This window comes from Cherax quadricarinatus, chromosome 57 (assembly GCF_038502225.1).
Source record: "Cherax quadricarinatus isolate ZL_2023a chromosome 57, ASM3850222v1, whole genome shotgun sequence".
Classification (NCBI taxonomy): Eukaryota; Metazoa; Arthropoda; class Malacostraca; order Decapoda; family Parastacidae; genus Cherax; species Cherax quadricarinatus.
The window spans coordinates 10,250,188-10,270,458 of NC_091348.1; the positions used below are offsets into that span (position 1 = coordinate 10,250,188).

General features: G+C 39.8%; 1 protein-coding gene across 4 annotated transcripts in view; it reads left to right on the forward strand.

Moving 5' to 3' along the window:
• Positions 1 to 238: 238 nt before the first annotated feature.
• Positions 239 to 20,271, forward strand: part of LOC128693462 (serine/threonine-protein kinase VRK1) — a 285,870-nt gene continuing 265,837 nt past the window's right edge. The window contains exon 1 of one of the 4 annotated variants that reach the window (XM_070097347.1): positions 239 to 393. The gene's annotated coding sequence lies outside the window, so the exon portion shown is untranslated. Of the gene's footprint in view, positions 394 to 482; positions 612 to 13,263; positions 13,367 to 14,714; positions 14,856 to 20,271 lie in introns of those variants that run through there. The other 3 variants (XM_070097350.1, XM_070097351.1, XM_070097349.1) reach the window with 3 other exon arrangements.

The window sequence follows — 20,271 nt, forward strand, 5'->3', positions numbered from 1 at the left end:
TCTTATTTTGAATTGTTTTGAATAACTGGGCTTTTCCATGTATAACACAATGAATATAAAGCAATCTCTGTAAGAAATATATCTTCCTTGAAAAATAAGCTTGTAGTTATATTAGTATTTACATTCTCATCTCTCAAGTAACACTTCACTTGTTTGCGATTTAAAAATTTCAATGACCCTCCATTTCCCATTGTATTTTATAAATATCATAGATAAATAATTAAATTTTAAAGATAATACCTTAACATATAATAATTGGATCACTATTTACAAGAAAAAAATGTTAATACAGTAAATACAAATATTTTACCCGAATTCTCAATCGCAATTTAAAGTTCCGTTTGTGGTGGTAAAAGATTTAAACTACCGATTGTTATTTTCTTCATATTTCAGGTAAGCTGTTTCTAATCCAGTATCATTTCTGCTCATTGGTACATTTTGAAGAACCTGTATATTCACATTAATCTTACAAAGCCTTATTTTATTTTAGAGATATACAATCGAATAAGAGGAAAAATTGAGACACGACCATGTACAGTTGAGGATGAGATTATTTTGTTTATATGTTTTCGAGTTAAAAAAAATATTCGTCATGGAGAGTATACTGAGCTGTAAGTATATACTAATACGCTTAAACATATATACCATGGAGAAAATAGTTTATTTAATTTTGACGAGTGAACCTTCAATTGTGGGTTCTTTATATTTTATAATAAGAGACTTCATTTATGATGGCTGTGCCACTGTATTGTCTCCAACATGCACCATTTTACCTGTCTGATTGATAAATGTCTGAAATGATTTAGACGAGAAATTTCCAGTGGAACACCCGAATACAAGATGCTCTGTATATGCAAGATTTGTTCAGATATTTAACCTGGAGGGTTAGCCACCCAGGATAACCCAAGGAAGTCAGTGAGTCATGGAGGACTGTCTTATTTACATTGGGGTCCTTTAATCTTGTCCCTCAGGATACAACCTACAACGGTTGACTAACATCCAGGTACCTACTTACTGCTAGGTGAACAGAGACAACAGGTGTAAGGAAACTTGTCCCGTAGCTCGATCGCTAACACACTCGACTCACACTGAGGTCCGGAGTTCAAATCTCCTCCAGTATGGCTCGAAAACATTAGGGACTTCTTTCTATAAGACATCTGCTATCCCTGTCCCTGTTCACCCATCAGTTCAAAATAGGTACCTGGGTGTAAGTCGACTGGTGTGGGTCGCATCCTGGGAAAAAACTGACCCAATTTTCCAGAAATTCTGAGCATAACAAGCAGCTTTCTGTATAGTAGTATGTCATTGATGTCAGCTAGGACTGTTTACCATGTATATGCACTCGTAGTAAATAACGATATTATATTATTAATGTTTCCACACATGCTGGGGATTGAACCATGGACACTCAGTGTATGAGGCAAAAGCGTTGCCAACCAAGCCAAGGGACGCCCTAATAATTTACGTAACATGTACATAAAGCAAGAAAAGGTTTAGTACACAACATAAGAACAAAGTAGGACTGTAGTGTTCTACTAGGTAGGTCCCACTAACATACTGTCTGCCAAAGTCGCCTACATTTCAAATCATTGATAAATGAAAATAAAACTTCGTATCAAAATTACTGTGTATACAAAACGTACAATAATCTGAAGGCCCATGGGATGCATAGGCTTTTGGGCAAAACCTAGACTATACTTAAAATCTACATAGTTTTATTTTTTCAAGGATCTACTACATTGTATTAATAGGGACTTAATCTGTATGACCCTAGTGGGTTTAGCACTTGGTTTTGATTATAATAATAATAATAATAATAATAATAATAATAATAATAATAGGGACTTAAAAACAGATTAAAGTTATAAGAATGCAAGGACCCAGTGGAAGCGAGTCACTTTTACTTTTGGCATCCTCTGAAAGATACGTTATTATGTACCACAAACAGCACTACTTACATTATACTATGCATTCACTGATCTACCTTTACCCCACCTATGCTATTTGTGCCTGGGGATCCACAACAGCAATTCACCTAACATCCCAACCTAATAACCCAACAAGAAGCTGCAGTACAAATGATCACACGGTCCACTGCTAGACAACATACACCCCTCCATTCTTCAAAGACCTACAACAAGACATTCACTCTGACTACTGTGCATCCTACATTTACAAAACAGTAGATTCTAATATTAATCCCAACCTGAAGCACTTGATAGACATAATACTAGGCACAAAAATCTCTATGATATTCCCTGTGTCTGGCTAAATCTCTTCAAAAATTCACTGTACATAAAAGGACCCAAAATCTGGAAAACACTGCCAGAAATCTCCAGAACCTCTGTCTTAGCCAGCATTTTCAAAACAACCGTTAAAAAACACCTTTCCCTAACATATCCCAGCATCAGCTAAATATGCAAAAACTACATTTCTATATTCTCAATGTCACAAATTCAGGTAAAACAATATAATCTTATTCTCAATGTATCTGTAATCCTCCCAAACATTAAAACATTGATTGTGTCCCCTTTATGTTAATATGCTAGCATCCTTATCACCTGTAATCATGAACCTGTAATTCCTTAAACAATTAAACTTGACAAAAGCCATATAGCATGAACTAATAGGATACTCATTTGTCTTGTATTCATTGCACAAGTGTCTCATTCTTCAGCTTTTATAATTGCATCATTCATACTTCTTGGCCTGAAACCAAACTGGCAGTGGTTAAGTCTATTGTGGGACACTATGAAAGAGTATACCCAGTTATGAATTAGTTTTTTTGAAGATTTTAGATAACAATGGTGCATTAGATATTGGCCTATAGTTGTATGTATTGGTTGGGTCTCTGCATTTATGTACTGGGGTAACTCTTGCTGTTTGTAGATGAATGGTTCAGAGAACCGACATGTTGATAAATTAGACACATGTGCAACTCTTGGGTATCTTTATTGAGGAAATGTTTCGCCACACAGTGGCTTCATCAGTCCATACAAAGGAGAATCTTGAAGAACAGGAGGAGAATGAGGTAATCAGTCCCTCAACCTTGAGTTGATGTGGTCAGTCCACATCTTGTGTCCTTTGGCAATTCCTTATACAGCCTCTCTTCACATAATGATGGAGTTCCATTCCTAAGACCACGTTGGTAAATGAATTCGTCACTAAGTGAGGAACATACTATAATGGTAGTGGGTTTGTGTCAACCATCTTTGATATTGTTTTAATGTCACCTTTGCACCATTTATAACATTTCTGGTATATTTTTAAATGTTTATACAGCAGTGTACTGCATATTGTAATAAATAGAATTGAGGAAATCAGCTCTTAATATACATTATTTAGGTATGCATACTGGTCAAAGAGCCTGTCGTAAGTCCGAGTCGTTGGTAAATGAGTATGTCGCTAAATGAGGAGAAGCTGTATGTATATCTAATTTATTATTTCCTTTAATACATATACAGTGGTCCCCCACTTTTCGTAGTTCCCGGCAATCGTAAATTTCGCCAATCATAGGGGTATTTTCGTATAAACATGGACTCGCTTTTCATAGGTTGACTCGCGAGTCGTAGTTCGTCCGGGACACGTAACCACGGCGTGAGTTGGGGCGGCAGCCAGTCTGGCATTGTTTACCAGTGAGCGAAGGTCCCCTCACGTGCTCCAGCGAAATATTTCATAATACTCCATTTATTTTAGTGCTTGCAAGTACTAAATAAGCTACCATGGCTCCAAAGAAAGCTCCTAGTGCCAAGCCTGTGGTAAAGAAGGTGAGAAATACGATTGAATTTAAGAAAACCATCATTGAACAATATGAAAGCGGTACAAGTGTGGCCGAACTGTCCAGGATGTATAAGAAACCCTACACAACCTTATGTTCTATGGTGGCCAAGAAAAAGGAAATCAAGGATGCTATTGTTGCAAAGGGGGTAACTATGCTGACAAAAATGAGATCACCAGTACTCAAAGAGGTTGAGAAGTTATTATTGGTGTGGATAAATGAGAAACAATTAGCAGGAGATACTCTTATGACTTTGATTATTTGTGAAAAGGCTAGGCAGTTGCATGAAGATTTGGTAAAGAAATTGCCTGCAAATAGTGGTGATGTGGGTGAATTTAAGGCCAGCAAAGGCTGGTTTGAGAGATTTAAGAACCATACTGGCACACACAGTGTGGTAAGGCATGGTGAGGCTGCCAGTTCGGACCACAAGGCGGCTGAAAAATATGTGCATGAATTCCAGGAGTACATAGAGGCTGAAGGACTGAAACCTGAACAAGTGTTCAGTTGTGATGAAACAGGCCTCTTTTGGAAGAAAATGCCAAAGAGGACCTTCATTACACAAGAGGAAAAGGCAATGCCAGGACACAAGCCTATGAAAGACAGGCTGACGCTAATGTTCTGTGCTAATGCTAGTGGGGATTTCAAAGTGTACCATTCTAAAAATCCCAGAGTGTTCAGGAAAAACAATGTTATGAAGAGTAAATTGTGTGTTTTGGAAATCTAATAGTAAGGCATGGGTCACGAGGGAAATTTTCGTTGAGTGGTTCAATGAAGTGTTTGGCCCTAGTGTGAAGGAGTATCTCCTGGAAAAGAAATTGGATCTCAAGTGCCTGTTAGTAATGGACAATGCACCTGCTCATCCTCCAAACTTGGATGACCTAATTTTTGAGGAGTTTGGGCTCATCACAGTAAAGTTCTTGCCCCTGAATACCACTCCTCTCCTCCAGCCCATGGACCAGCAGGTCATTGCAAACTTTAAAAAACTCTACACAAAAGCAGTGTTTCACAGGTGCTTGACTGTGACCACAGACACTCACTTGACCCTAAGGGAATTTTGGAGAGAACACTTCAGCATCCTCCATTGCATAACCCTTATAGGTATGGCTTGGGAGAGAGTGACTACCAGGACTTTGAACTCTGCCTGGAGAAAATTGTGGCCAGATTGTGTCGACAAGAGGAATTTTGAAGAGTTTGGGACTGACCCTAATGAGCCTATGTCTGTTGTAAAATCAGTTGTGGCACCGGGAAGTTCCATGGGGTTGGATGTGAGTTTGGAGGATGTGGAACGAAGAGCTCACCACTGATGAGCTGCAAGAGCTTCAGCAGGAAGAGCAACACATCGCAGCTCAGAATCTTGCTGCAGAGGAGGAGGAAGAGAGATGGAAGAAGGTGCCTTCTTCAGAAATTAGAGATTTTTACTATGTGGGGTAAGATGGAAAGCTTTATGGAGAAACATCGCTCTAACAAGGTTGTTGCAAGCCATATTGGCAACATGTACAGTGACAAAGTCTTGGGCCATTTTAGGGAAGTGTTAAAGAGACGCCAGAAACAGAGCTCTCTCCACAGTTATTTTGCGAGACAGGACTCCATTGACTCTCAAGGTGGTCCTAGTGGCATTAAGAAACAGAGAAGACAAGCAACCCCAGAAAAGCAATTGGTACCTGAGGTGTTGCTGGAAGGGGATTCCCCTTCCAAACTATAAACAATCCACTCTCTCTCCTCCTCCAGTCTCCCATACACTAAGAAGAATCTCCAATAAAGGTAAGTGTTATGCTGTTAATGTTTCATTCATCATTTCCCATTGTATTGTTTATGTACTACATGCATATTTCATGTAAAAAAATTTTTTGTTTTAATACTTCTGGGTGTCAGGAACGGATTAATTGTATTTACATTATTTCTTATGGGGAAAATTGATTCGTAAATTGTAAATTTCATTTATAGCAACGGCTCCAGGAACGGATTAATTACGAAAAGCGAGGGACCACTGTACTGTATATTCAATAATTTTGTTAGACCCTAGAAATGCAACCATTAATAATTATGTATGGTTCCTGGCCTGTTCTAATTTAGCATCATTAATAATCAACATTTCCTGTTTTGCTGGGTTTAACATGAACATTATAGTACATTATCTCGTAAACTTTTCTCTTAGTTAATCACTTAATCACTGAAACATTGTGCATATGTATATGCATTGCCTTTATATATGGTAGTCCTCATAGTTGGAATTAATGATTGATGAGAGTTGTTTATCAGTATTGAGGAGAATGAACTGGAGTGACACCTACTGAATACTGTAATTGTTATTTAAGTATTTTATCTTTAAATTATGGGATCATTGGTTGGTGGTGAATTAAGATTGGAATTAGTTTGGAATACATGAGGTCTCAGAAATGGTCAAGAGCCCAAACTAACTACTACTTTCTTTACCATTGCAGCTCCTGAATCCTTCACTTGAGTGCTCCTTCCCTTCTATGCAATTTTTGTCATGCTGCTGACTGGTTGTGGTTCCAGGTGGTCAGTTGTTGTTGTGGCCTGGTCTCAAACCAGCTATCCTGGTTGATGGCTTGGTCAATCTACATACCTTTTGCTCTCATGTTATTTCATTGTTCAGATTTGGAACCAGTCCCTCTAGCATTTTCTATTTTGTTTGCTCTCCAGGGAGCATGACTTTGAAGTATTTTAACCCTTTCAGGGTCCGTGCCATATATCTATGGCTTTACGTTCAGGGTCCAAACCGTAGATCTACGCCATGAGCTCAGCTCACTCTGATAAGCTGTGAGCAGTAAATTTGGGCCTAGATATGAGAGAATACATCTATGTGGTATGTGTGCACCACATAAAACAAATCCTGCAGCACACAATGCATAATGAGAGAAAAAAACTGAGACTGCAATTTTTGATTAAAACAGCGACTTTGCAGTGTTTTTTCGTATGTTTTTTATAGTTGTATTTGCAATTTCTTAGTATCATTTGATAGATTGGAAGATATACTGTAGAAATAGAGATGATTTTGATTGGTTTTAGTACTGGACATGGCTTGAAACTGAACTCAAAGTAGCAGAAATGTTACATTTTTGCCGATGTTCAAGAGTAAACAAATGACCTCGCAAGTCTAATACATGACAGCAGGTGGGTCTAATATACATTCACAAATGTGGTGATATTAGTTATACAATTATTACAGTATTGCATAACAGTAAATCATCTATTTTTTGGTTTGAATAAAAATTCATTATGTGAATAAAAATAAAAATGGAATTCATTTGTAAAGCCTGAAAACGTAACTAATGAACAGAGGCAATGTTAGTTTAGTGCCAGGAATACTTGTATTGTTTATTCTGTACCCTATTTTGAAACTGGAATATTTTGAACTTTGCATTAAATTGGCCAAATTACCAATTTCCAGTCACTTTGTTTTGTTGTTGAAACAGTTGACTTGGCAATTTCTTGTGCTCAGTCAATAGAATAGAAGTAATACTAGTGAAATAGCTAAGAATTTGGTCGACTGGAATACTGTAATTGGCCTAAAATGGGAGTCAAAGTCGGCAAAATCGCTGATGCGGAAATATCGCTCACACATCAAAATTCGCAAGAGCATAATTTTGTTAATTTTCCATCAAATTTCGTACTTTTTGTTTTATTACCTTCAGAAAAAGATTCTCTACCATTCCATAAGAAAAAATAACAAAATTATTTTTTGAAAATTCTTGGACCCTGGTGCACCCTTCGAAATTTGGCCTCTGGACCCTGAAAGGGTTAAGTATTTCCAATACAGTAGCTTGACTAGATTGATATGGGTACCAAAAGTTCCCTATACATTCTCCAGATTATTAGTTTTGCTTTCCTTAAAATAATTTTAGTGTACAGCAACATTCTAATCGGAAAACTATAGAACAGTACCTTAAATTGAGTTGTCACTGTTTTTTGCATTTTTGTTTTGAAGTTACCTAGTTTTTCCTCTTCCATGCAGTAGTGATAGTAACACAGTTAACCATGAATGTAAGATCTTCCTATGTAGGTACGAGTAGATCCTTCAGAAGTTCCCCAATTGAAACAAGTTGCATTGTTTTTACTGTTATCCAAGGTTAAATCTACATATGTAATTTGTGTGCCCATAACATATTCCCTCTAGTCCATTGTAAAAAATGTTACTATATTACACTGTACAGTATTTGCATTCCCTTTCTGCTCTATTGACTGGCCTGATTGTGGCTTGTACTCTTAACTTCTTAACATTTCCATATGGACTAGCTGAAATTTGCATTTATGGGATAGTAGAAAACCCTATAATGTATCAATTAGGGAGGGGACAACAAAATTTTGGGCTATACCAATACTTTTTTTAATTTTTTTTTTAATTATAGTGACTGTTCAATACAGTGGGCCCTTGAATTTCATCCCCCTTGATTATCGTGAATTTTGGAAATTGGCGACTTTTTTTGTCAAAATATTGGCTTGATTTTCGTGATTTGGCTTAGAAATTGGCAGTCATGTGAACCACCACCTGGTAATAGGTATTGCTCCTGCTCATCCTCCAGACTTGGAAGAGCAAATGGTGAAGGAGTTTAATTTCATCACAGTGAAGTTCTTGTCCCCTAATACCACTCCTCTCTTCTAGCCCATGGACCAGCAGATCGTTTCAAACTTCAAAAAACTTTGCACCAAAGCAATGTTTCAAAGGTGCTTTAACATAACATCAGACTCTGAATTGACCCTAAGAGAGTTCTGGAAAGATCACTTCAATATCCTCCATTGCATAAACCTTATAGGTAAGGCTTGGCAGGCAGTGACTTCCAGGACGATGAACTCTGCTTGAAGAAAATTGTGGCCAGAATGTGTCCTCGACAAAGATTTTGAAGGGTTTGAGGCTGACCCTGACAAAGCTATGCCAGTTGTGGACTCTATTGTGGCATTGGGGAAGTCATTGAGGTTGGAGGTTAGTGGTAAGGATGTGGAAGAGTTGGTGGAGGACCACAATGAAGAGCTAACCACTGAAGAGTTGCTAGACCTTAATCTGCAACAGCAACAGACCACAGCTCAGGAAATTGCTTCAGAGGAGGAGGAAGAGAGAGGAAAGAAGTTGCTTTCTTCAGAGATTAAGGAGATGTGTGTAATGTAGACTAGAATGGAAAGATTTGTGGAGGAACATCACCCTGACAAAGCTGTTGCGACATGTTCAATGACAATGTCTTGTCTCATTTTAGGCAAATTTTAAAGAAATGTCAGAAACAGACCTTTCTGGAACAGTTTTTTGAGTGACAGGGGTCCAGTGACTCTCAAGCTAGTCCTAGTGGCATTAAAAAACAGGAAATAAAAAGTAAAAAGGGAAGTAACCCCAGAAAAGTACTTGGTACATGAAGTCTTTATGGAAGGGGATTCCCCTTCCAAACAATAGTAACTCTTCCATCCTCTCCCCTCCTCCCATCTTCCACACGTCAACAAGTCTTCAATAAAGGCAAGTGTCAAGTTGTTATTGTTTTATTCTTCAAGTCTCATTGTTTTCTGTGTAGATAAATGTACATTTAATATAAAAAAAATATTTTTTTAATACTTTTGGGTGTCTGGAATGGATTACAGTAATTTGATTTACATTATTTATGGGAAAAATGGTTTTGAAAATCGTGAATTTTGAATTTCGGCAGACTCTCTGGAACGGATTAATCACGAAATTCAAGGGTCCACTGTATATATATAAATGAATGCTTATTGCACATTGGGTATTAAATAACACAGCAAAGTTAAATATTAAATAATTTAAATTTCTTTGAGATGATAAAACTAATTGGCTTGTGTTAGTTACTGTTTGTCAGAGGCACTTGTCAATAATGTGTGTACTCGCCTAATTGTGGTTGCAAGGGTCAAGTCACAACTCCTGGCCCCGCCTCTTCGCTGGTCGCTAGTAGGTCTACACACTCCTTGCTCCACGAGCTTTGTCGTACCTCTTCTTAAAACTATGTATGGATCCTGCCTCCACTACATCACTCTTCAGACTATTCCACTTCCTGACAACTCTGTAACTGAAGAAATACTTCCTAACATCCCTGTGACTCATTTGAGTCTTCAGCTTCCAATTGTGACCCCTTGTTTCTGTGTCCCATCTCTGGAACATTCTGTCTCTGTCCACCTTGTCAATTTCTCTCAGTATTTTATAAGTTATCATGTCCCCCTCCCCTCTCTCCTGTCCCCTAGTGTCATCAGGTTGATTTCCCTTAACCTCTCCTCGTAGGACATGCTCCTTAGCTGCGGGACTAGTCACAATGCAAACCTCTGCACTTTCTCTAATTTCTTAACGTGCTTGACTTGGTGTGAGTTCCAGATTGAAACTGCATACTAAAGTATGGGCCAGACATGCACTGTGTATAGAGTCCTGAATGATTCCTTACTGAGATGCCGGAACGCTGTTCTTAGGTTTGCTAATTGCCCAAATGCTGCAGCAGTTATTTGGGTGATGTGCGCCTCAGATATGCTCGGTATTATACTTGCCCCCAGATCCTTTTCCTTGAGTGAAGTTTGCAGTCATTGGCCCCCTAAACTGTACTCTGTCCGTTGTCTTCTTCGCCCTTCCCTGATCTTCGTGACTTTGCACTTGGTGGGGTTAAACTCTAGGAACCAGTTGCTGGACCAGGCTTGCAGCCTGCCCAGGTCCCTTTGTAGTCCTGCCTGGTCCTTATCCGACTGAATTCTTCTCATTAGCTTCACATTGTCTGCAAACAGGGATACTTCTGAGTATCTCTTCCGTCATGTCATTCACATTAGAGATGGATATCTGCATCGGCATCCTTGGAACATCTGCATCCGCATTTTACTGAAAACAGATATCCGCATATGCATCCGCAAAATAAGTAAGACATCCTCATATACATCCGCATCTGCAGATATCTGAATTCTCACATCTGATACATCTCTAATTCATATATACCAAAACAGCACCGGTCCCAGGACTAACCCCTGTGGAACCCCACTAGTCACAGGCGCCCACTCTGACTCTTCGTCACGTACCATAACTCGTTGTTGCCTCCATGTCAGGTGTGTGGGGGGGAGGGGTGTGGGGGTGTTTGCACTCTGTGTTTAAAAAGTATCCGAGTTTTTTTTAACCGATACCGGAAAAATGGCCGATACCCATAGATACCGATACTTTAACACATCCGTAGCATCAGTGGATTATTTAAATGCACTTATCGACTGAATGTGAAAAAAAAATTATGTACCGTTAAAGACAAGACGCAGATAATCTTGACGACAGGGGAGGCGGAACCCACATTAGAAGTAAGAGTGAAATCATTGAGAGGGCAGGTCCCTCTCAAATCCATCCCTTCTCACATATAACTAGTGGCCAGGCAGTAAAGTTATCGAAGATGTTTTCTGAACCAAGATGCTGTTGTGCTGCAGTATCTGACAGAGTACATCTTCGATAACTGGTTAAAAGTGAGAAGGAATGGATATGAAAGGGACCTGCCCTCTCAGTGATTACATTCTTATTTCAACTAGTGGGCTGCGCCTCATCTTTGACAGTACAAGTCTCCATACTGTTACTTCTGCTTCACATTGTTCCAGACTGGAGCAAAATCTTCCAGGCTGAGAGACTGACCACCTCAAAACTACGTCTTCATGGATGGACTGATTACATCATCTTTACATTTCTACTGCTTTTGCTGCCTCCTCTGTACTCGTTTCGGAATAAAGATACGTAACTGTTGCACATGTGTCTTTATCAGCTTGTCGACAGTTTACTGTAAGTGGGCTAGCGGGCCTCCAATAGCAACAGCCTGTTGACTAGGCAGGCACCAGACATTGGGCCTAGACAGTGCTGCGGGAGTAGGTAAACTCTGGAAACCCATCAAAGTTGTATGAAAGGTGCTGCGCTTCTTTTTTATTATAATATGAAAGGCATAGAAACAGTAATATGCAGGTAACAGCAATAGTAGCCGCAAAGTGCAAACAATGAAAGGCATAGAAACAGTAATATGCAGGTAACAGCAATAGTAGCCGCAAAGTGCAAACAACAGCACTAGTAAGCAAGCTGCAGGAGCAGCAATGTGCCAGAAGCCGCAGCAATAATTTGCTGCAGTAGTCGCAGCAGCAGCAGCAATGTGCCAGAAGCCGCAGCAGTAATATGCTGCAGTAGTAGCTGTAGCAATATGCAGGCTGCAGTAGTAGCTGCAGCAGCAGTAATATGCTGCAGTAGTAGCTGCAGCAATATGCAGGCCGCAGTAGTAGCTGCAGCAATATGCAGGCCGCAGTAGTAGCTGTAGCAGTTTGCAAGCCACAGTAGTAGCTAAAGCAATATGTAAGCTGCAGTAGTAACTGCAGCAATGTGCAAGCAGTCAGAATATGACTTACGTCAGAATGTGGATGGACTTCCCAACCAGCAGTAGACAACTGTTTTACCGCCTCTGCAGCCAGTTGATTACATGTAGCTCTTGATCCGAGGAACTGGACTTGGCCCCCTACCTTGGATCGAACCTGAATGAAAGCCTTTCATTCCCCAGACGCTATATGACTATGATTTTTAACGCTTCCCATGGATTAAAATCAAACAACGATGGATTCATGTGTTGCTTAATAGTTTCGTATGAAATAAAACTTTTGTATCATTTATTTTACCAGAGAAGGCAGTTTTAATATCAAAGAAGTATTATATTTTATGGTACCGGTTTCTTGGTAAAAAATATATTACTCCGTAAATAACAAAAAAGGCACAATACCGTGACTGAAACGATACACAAATAACCCGCACATAAGAGAGAGAAGCTTACGACGACGTTTCGGTCCGACTTGGACCATTTACAAAGTCGTAAGCTTCTCTCTTTTATGTGCGGGTTATTTGTGTATATTACTCCGTGTCTGTAAAGAAATACATTACAAAGAAAGAGGGGCTTTGGATTGCAACGAGGCCCACTTCAGAGGTTTTAGAATTTTAGATGAATTTGTATTGCATAAATATCAACACAGTATACCAGTTTATCGTGTATGCTTACAGGATGATGCTTATTAACATTATGGTGTTAACCTAATACTGTACTTCGTTTTCCTATTCATGTCTGAGCCCGACCAGCTGATTGATGTTACCATCTAGTGTTTATTTTGTCGGATTTCCTTTGTAGGTATCCTGATGTTATTTATAAAGTCTGTTTTGTAGAACAAAATCTCATATAGTAACTAATTAGATACGGTCAGTATTTTGCGTCATTATTGCATAATATTTGTTACAGAATTTTGGACTAATCTGCAACTCAGTGTCCAACATGTTAAGAGAGTTTCTAGGTAGTGTTTGAGGGAAACATTGTTTAAGGAAATTTAGACCAGAATTCGTCTTTATAAACGTTGCGTAATTGGATTTTTATTAAAGCTTGTGACAGGCAATTTATGAATTGAGGTTGCAGAAAATCTCAAGAGGAAATAATGAGAACGTAGTAACACTGAGTTTCCACTTGGTATTGAGAGGTCACTGAGTAGAACTGTTCTGTAGCTATTGTGACGAGAGTGAATTCGGTGTTTGTGATGCAGTGTTCTCAAATATTTTTTTTCTTTATGGAGCGAAAAGGAGTACTGTAGTTGGCGTTCGTGATTCCACATTACAGGGTAAAATATATCCTAATTGTTCATTCTTGTGATACTGGATTGAGATGAGATGAAAAAGAAAGTACGAGGATTAGGGTCATTATCAACTGCTGGAAAACGATGATGATGCTGTGATTATAAGTGACGTCATTATGTAGCAACGTTTTCTTGTGGCACTTTGGCAAATATCGTCGACTTTATTACCTGCAAGTTTATTATTTCCAGATGAAAGATTTCAAGTTTTACTATTAGTCTGGATCATTACAATCTTTTATTGAAACAAAATGAGTATAAATTACCATGATGAAATTAAGACACATGTGCAACATCTGGGTATCTTTATTGTAGACGTTTCGCCATCCAGTGGCTTATCAATACAAATTATAGGACATAGCTTGAAGACAGTAGGACTATATATATACAGAAGATGAGGTAATCAGTCCCTCAACCTAGGAGTAGGTGTGAAGAGCACCATAGTCGTGGAGATTCTGAAGCAGAACAACAAGGACTCAGGTAAGGACCCGCGAGGGGCAAGTGGGGACAGTGCGAAGAATAGACGGTGAGAGGAATGTCTTGAGTCGAAGAGAGAAGAGTCAGGACTAGACCCAACTGCTAAGCCTGGATAAACAATAACGAAGACGACATAAAAGACAACAGGGACTCTGCGGGTGCTGACTGCAACTTACTGGAAGCATATCAACTTGCAATGACTGGATATGGTTCAGGGACACGTTACTGCAAAGGCGACGCAAACGCACATCGCAAGCACTTCAGCCCGAAAAACGCACAAAGACACAGCTCTACGGCAATGGCACTTTTAAGTTATTTGAATTTTTAAGCAAAAGTCAGATAATTTATTTGTATTGTGGTGGAGGTGCCGGATCATACAACGATTGGCCTGGTCACAGACCGGGCCGCGGGGGCGTTGACCCCCGGAACTCTCTCCAGGTAAACTCCAGGATTGAAAAAGATTTACATCATTGTAAGGACGTCTGAGAGTATCTGCTAAGTATGTAGTCCAGTAGTCATGATATGCTTCAAGTCTGTCAAGTTGTTTGTCACTAAGTGTCTTCCAGTATACGTTCAAAGCTGGTGTGTTTGTCGTGAGGTGGAGAGATTCACTGGTGGCAAATTCGTCCCACCTCACTCCCAACACCCAACGTAATGCACGATTCTGGATACGTTGAAATTTTAGTGCGTTTGTCTTGGCGATTAACGTCAGAGCGAGTGGAAAGTAATAGAGTAGAGGACGAATGAGTGCTTTGTAAAGATGTAGTTTTGTCTTGGGACTGGCTCCTCTCAGCTTATATAGACTGGCTCCTCTCAGCTTATATAACCTTGAGAGTGCAGTTCCCGCCTGTGTTGTCTTTGCAGTAATGTGAGATTTTAGGTTCAGTGTGTGGTCGAGGGTGACACCAAGGAGAACTGTCGAGAAGGAGCGTGGGATGGGGGTACGGGAGGTGCTTGTTTTGAGTTCGACAGGAGTGGGGACATCACGCATTCTATGGAAGTAAGTGATTTTTGACTTATTTGGGTTGGTTTTGATGCGCCATAATAATTCCCAGGCGGTAATCCTGTCGACCTCTCTGTGTTCTGCGTGCAAGGAAACGAAAGTTTTCATGTGTTGTGAGTTGAGTGATGTCTGCGTAAGAAAGAGTAAGTGTGTTTGGGTAAAGAGGTTCAAGTAAATCATTCGTGTAGAGTATATATAGGGTGGGAGACAGGACAGAGCCTTGGGGTACACCCGCTTTTAATGTGAAATAGTCCGAATAATGATCTCTGAACCGTACACGCATCGTTCGGCCATCTAAAAAGTGACATAATAATTTCATCATGTTTATAGTTAATTCAAAGGATGTGCAAAGTTTGTATTTTAATCCTTCATGCCAAACAGTGTCAAAAGCTTTCTCTACATCTTTGGCGACAAGGGCGGAGGTACAGTTCTGGGCTTTATTGATACGTACATAGTTCAGGATTATATTCAAAACGTCTTGGGTAGATCGTTGTTGTCGGAAACCGAATTGTCTTTCAGTAAGCAAGTTATTTGTCTCTAGGTGAGTCCTGAGTCGCATATTTACAAGTCGTTCAAAGGTCTTACCCAAAATTTCAAGGAGGCTAATAGGTCTATAGTTCTTGGGGTCAGTCAAGTCTTTTCCAGGTTTTGGTATGAGACATGCAGTTGCAGATTTAAAGAATGGGGGGAAATAGCCAGATGCAAGAGAGGCATTAAAGAGGTCAGTGATAGCGGAAGCAACAGAAAGTGGAAGGTGACGAAGGACTGAATGTGATAGACCAGAAGCACCTGGAGCTTTTTTAGGAAGGTGTGTTAGTAAAGAGTGAACATCATTTACAGTAAAAGGAGAGTTTAGAGGATGCGTGGAAGATAGGGTGTTTAGGTTTATGATTGGATCAGGATTGGTTAAATCTTCATGGTTGGATACCCATCTCTCTATGTCTAATGTATGTGCTATGACAGCTTGGTCTGGTGGATGTGGGTGGAAGATGTTTTCCCATATGTGTTTGAAAATATGTACCACTTCAGCAGGGTCAGAGATCTGTCTGTTGTTGCTGTTTATGTGTCTAAAGGTTGTGGATCGAGGGGTGCCTGTAAGTTTCCGAATGGATGACCAGAATGCTTTGGGATCTCTTGTATGCTGTACATCTGTTGTGTTTATAACAGATTGCCAATGTCGGCCGTGGTCATCATCTAGGCTATGGATGATATGTGTACGTAAAATAGTGAGGTCCCATCGGATGATATTTAGTCTGTTTTGGTTTGCTAGGAAACGGTGTCTGTAACATGTGAGTAATCTTTTTGTTCTTTCTGATGGGCGAAAAGAGTAACGTACTTTGTGGTGTGTCATTGGGACAACCTCTGTAGCAGTTTGGGTAATTGATTGTTGAATGCGTTGAATTTGTGTGTCTATGTCTGATACTGGTCTATTGTCATAGTTGTGTGTGAGATCAAGAGTGTTTAGGCGTTGTTTGAACAGATCCCAGTCCGCCTGAGAATAAGCTGGAGAGGGGCGAACTGGAATGAGTATAGGATTTGAGGAAATATGGAAAATGATAGGAATGTGGTCAGATCCAGAGAGCGGTCCTGGCTGAAGCAGAAGCAAGGAGCCTGGCGCTTATATAGTAACGTCAGGTGTAGCAGACGAGGGCATAGTCACTGGTAGGCAGGATTCCCCAGTGGAAGTAGGTCCTTCCCAAAGAGATGGGTTAGCTGTAGTAGTAGTTGTCGTAGTCGTGAAGGTTAAGTACAAGTCCTCAGAATCAAGATTCCATGATGTTGCAGTGTCTGACAAGTTGTGCAAGAATGGTATACAATACCGACATGATGAAATTAAGACACATGTGCAACATCTGGGTATCTTTATTGTAGACGTCCTAGAATTTGTATTGATAAAGCCACTGGATGGCGAAACGTCTACAATAAAGATACCCAGATGTTGCACATGTGTCTTAATTTCATCATGTCGGTATTATATACCATTCTTGCACATAAATTACCATATACATTAACAAGAGCTTAAAAGAAACAGGCAGTCATAATCAGTAGCTATTCTCATAAAGCATATCAGTCGCATTATTCAATAAGAAGAGTTTGCTGTCATAATTGTAAAAATACAGACAGTTAAAAAAGAAAAAACCTGTTTAAGCTTTCGTGTGTATAGGCTAAACAGTAGGTTCTTAGTACGTCATACATGTAAATGCGACCTTGAAATTGTGATATTTGTTGGGTTTCTCGGACAAGCATAGAATAATTTTTTTTTTGTATCAAGTTATCTTCTCAAAATTTCTAGGTAGATGAGATCCTTTCTGGACATAATGAGGCTTGCTTGCACTTAAGAATATTTGAACAATATAACGTTATCAAGCAAGTATGGGGTAGTGCACAATTTGTGTTCTTATTTATGTTCCCGTCAAACATCTTGATCCACTAAATGTTTTTCATTTGTTTATAGGCTCACACTTGAAAAAAAAAATAGTTGAATTTTGCGTAACGTAAGTGATCTCTCCGCTGTTCACAAGTTGTCGATCGGCCAGAAGTTTCCTGTTTCTTTTAAATTGGCAAAGTTCTCCCATATATAAATTAGGTTACTGCTTAACTGATAATCAGTTCAGCACTAACTTAACCTGAACTTAAATTATATCTTGTGTAACTCTTAGTTATATTTTATGCTACCGCACCTGCCGCCTGGATAACTCGCAGACGTCGGTGATTTGAAAAGTCGGTGATTCCGCTGGACATCTTTTGCTTACATGATTTTATTGTAATTGCATTAAGTTTCCAAATAGTGTCTGAAACAGTTCCTGAAGTTGCCTTATGAACCAGTGTGTGATGGATAAATGTATCAATTTTATTTGCAGGCATTTTTTTTATAGGAATATTAAAAGCACTAATATTTTTTTTTGATGGGGGGGGGGGGTCATAGTTAATTGATACCATTTGGCGTATGTTTGGCATTTGCCATTGTATTATTTATGATTTCAACACATTTTTACTGAACATCGGTGTGGCACGTTCCCTTTCCCCTCTCCTTCCCTACCATACCTCAGATGTGCCTTGATGCCGGCGAGGGGCCCTTGATCCATGAAATTGGACTTGTCCTCTTGGATTTAAAACAATCCATCCTCCCTTCTAAATTTTCCCTTCCTCCTCCACCATATCCTCCCTGGCGGGCGTATGAGAGAATTATACAGCAACCTCATGTGACTTTATGCACCCGCTTCCCACGAAGAGAAGGATATTGGTATATTATTTCTATGGTTATATGCACAACTTTTAGTCTTGGATGGCCGTAGCTTCATTTTATATTTACACAATCGTTACTTGATGAATAACATGAAAATTAATGCAATCAGGCTGACCGCCTGTATCACCATTGTCATCGTATACAGTATATTATTAATACGACCATCAACTTAATGTGAACCGGGTATGGCTATTTGGGTGGTGTAGTGTGTAGTATTGAGAAAATTGTAAAAAATAATGGTTACAAGATCTTGGCTTAATATTTTTCTAGCTAATGCAAATTCCAGCTATTTCTTTTGTTTATAATCAAATGCTTTTGAAAGGCTGTACTCAGTGGAAAATTGATGGCAGGAATCGTAGCTCGATAAAACGTCGCCTCTGGGTAAATTAATCTTATATTTAGCTTGGAGAATTACGTACTAGGTATATACATGTACATCAGGTGGTGCACGTACTAATCAGTATGTTGCAGGATCGATTCACATTTTTTTTACCGCTTTTCATTGAATAAACTGGGAACACACAAGGTATGTAGCTGCTATGGCGGTATGTTCAATCGAAGGACTAGTGATTTTAGGGACGGCGACAAGGGAGAACGGGAGCTGAATCACCCCCCCCCCCCCAACAAAAAAATAGTAACGCTGCTTCAATATGTCTCCTAGCCCCTCCTCCTTCCAACCAGATACCCACCCCTAAGCCTCTATTATCCCCAGTAAAGAAATACTAGCGCCGCCCCTGAATGATTTGGTCAATAAATTCTCCTCCTAGGGGAAAATGAAATGGTGTAAAAACAAATACAAGTATGGGCAACACGGTCGGGCAGCCAACTCGCCGCTCAGGTGATGTTTATCCAGACATAACAAAGGCTGCTTAACCTTACGTAACCTCCATTTTCTGGCCGGCGGGAAGCCATTTTAGTACTTACCCTCTCGCTTTGTTACCTGCATGCTGGCACGCGTGCACTCAAGGGTGTCTGTCACTTCGTGTAAGATATCTGATGACAGTGTCAGAAACCTGGGCTTCCCATACCCGTGTAGCCTTGTCAGTGATTTGAAAGTGATGGTGGATTTCTGTAATGTACTGTATTTTTTGCTACCATTTTCTTTTAACATTGGAAGATCAGGCTAGGGCAGGTAGGAAGGTTATGCAGTCCAGGTAGATTGGGTGGGGAAGGACGGGTTATCTATATAGTAGATGGCGGAATCCAGTCTGGGGTAGGTATAGAGGCAGGATAAACAGGGATGGGAAGGTCGGGACAAGTAGATTGGGCGAGGAAGAACAGGATAGTAGATAGGTGAGGAAGGTCAGGACAGGTGTAGGGAGGAGGTCAGGATAAGTAAACTTGGTGGGAAAGGCTATGCTAGAACAGGAAGACCGTGAAAATCCGAAGCAATGTAGGAGTTTTGGGTGGTACAGGTGGAGAAATCTCAAGCAGGTGATATTGAGGCAGGTTCATATTCCTCCGGCAGGCAGTATATCTTAGGCAAGGCGGCGGTATTCATATTGGCCGAGTCAGCTTTTGCTGCGGCTTCCCATGTGAACTGAGGTGCCAGTTACTAGATAACTAGCTGTCGAACTATTACAACGCTCATATCCCATACTTGCACGTTCTTAGCATTTTTACTTCTCCCCACTGTGTTTGTAAAGAAGTATAATTATTTTTTATGCTAATTGACGAATAACAAGTAAATTATAAGAAGTTATATTTGGCTTGAATTTTAAGTGTGACAACATGCGGAGCCACTTTTTTTTTGTACTGGAGACTGGCTGGCGGGCGGTTTATACCTGTTCTTCCCTCCCTACCAACGTAACACTGACGCTCACGGAACTTAATGCGATTGCTTCGTATGCCTGTTTTTTTCTCCCTATTTCTTATCTTTTATTATGGCTGCTGCTTACAACAGACAGTTGCTGCTCCTAAATCTGTAGACTATTGCTGCTCTTGCTCATCTTGCTACTATCCTTTTGATCTTTGAATTTTTATGTTTTACAATAATTTTTGTACCACTGAATATCTCATTGCTTAGTTAATCTTAAGTTATTTGTAATCCTGCCCATAATGCTCTGCGTACAAGGGGTTTTGGCATGCTGCACTTTAAAAATTGTATTCCTTGTACTTCTCTCTATCATGTTCAAATAAATAGTGTTTTCTGTTGGTGCAGCACAA